The following is a 1,359-nucleotide window of genomic DNA, read 5'->3' on the forward strand; positions in this document are numbered from 1 at the left end:
TGAATTTTTTTTTCAAAATTCTACCTTAAATTATTGCGGTAAATCTAGTGCAAAAAGTTATTGTGAATCTGATATAATTTGCCTAATTTCCTTTAGGTAATTTGAGGGAGTTTTCAATTAAGAGGCATTAAATTCCTGCCAATTTATTATTTGCGCGAAATTTTGTTTTTGGGTATTCATGCTGTAAATGTTTAAAGGCTGAATTTTATTTCTTTTTTGAGGTAAGAGTTTTTAAAGCATGACAGTGGTGTGGAAATTTACAAAAAAAAAAAAATCTATTTTTTTTTTGTAACAGATAAACGCAATTTCATTAATTTTGGAGAGGGTTTCCCACCCTGAAGTAACCTAAAGAAATTCCTCGTTTATGAGTTATTTCCACAACAGTAAATAAGAAGAATTTCTGTTCTGATAAATTTCTGTGAGGCGAAATTGTAACCAACAATCATCGGAGGATTCGGTGATACACCTGGAAATACCAAAGCCCAGTGCTCCTATCCTTTTGTCCAAGAGTGTGCCCATTCTCAACCAAAGGCCTATCAACAGGCGGAAGCTTTTAGCCACTCATAGATACTCTGTTGTGTGAGAGTATATCACCCAATTGGAGAGAATCTAAAAATAACTCTCTCACCAGCTGGTGGTTTGTTCAACGAGACCACCATTGACTCCCAGTGATCCATGTCTTGCAAATGCTGCATATCGGCCACATCAGCCGCTAGCCCAGAGCGCTAAAGCGCCGACTGAAAACCAACCATATCTAGCGATCCAAGTTCAAACCCCCAGAATGTTGTTATATATGTATGAATTTAATTATTACAATTTTATCAGCCAGGCATATGCATAAAATCATCAATTTATCAATTTCATTCTTATTAACCAATTTATAGCTAGCTAAGGAAAGTAAAGTAAAGTTCAACAGCAAAAACAACAACATACGACCATGTTCAACGAGGCCTCGGAGATCACCATCGAATGTTAAGTTCTTAACTTTGGCTAAAACCCACAACCAAGGAACAAAATAACACAAACTGAAAACAACAAAACAAAAAAAAAGTAAGTTTTGATATAAAAATAACATTGATAAATTTGATTTACATGCATATGAAAAAAAAAATGAAAATGAGAAAAAAAAATCACTAAGAAAGTTTAATTAATAGAATTTCGAAAATTTTGAATTAATAATTCCCAAAATTTAGTAGAAAAAAAAAGAAAAAAAAAACTTAAAAAAAAAATATAAAATCCTTGGAATTAGTATCCTTTCCACGTTAATTTAACTGATCCTCACTAAAATACTTCATGTCTAAATTTAACAAATATTAGAGTCCTGCCACAGGATATTTGTAGTTTATTTTTTCTTAATAT

General features: G+C 32.0%; 1 long non-coding RNA gene across 1 annotated transcript; it reads left to right on the forward strand.

Moving 5' to 3' along the window:
• LOC142241933 (uncharacterized) lies at positions 1 to 928 on the forward strand. Its single transcript, XR_012723878.1, has 2 exons — positions 1 to 221; positions 296 to 928. It is a non-coding gene; the product is annotated as an uncharacterized LOC142241933 (long non-coding RNA).
• The last annotated feature ends 431 nt before the right edge of the window (positions 929 to 1,359 follow it).

The sequence above is a fragment of the Haematobia irritans genome, chromosome 1, assembly GCF_050003625.1.
Source record: "Haematobia irritans isolate KBUSLIRL chromosome 1, ASM5000362v1, whole genome shotgun sequence".
Lineage (NCBI taxonomy): Eukaryota > Metazoa > Arthropoda > Insecta > Diptera > Muscidae > Haematobia > Haematobia irritans.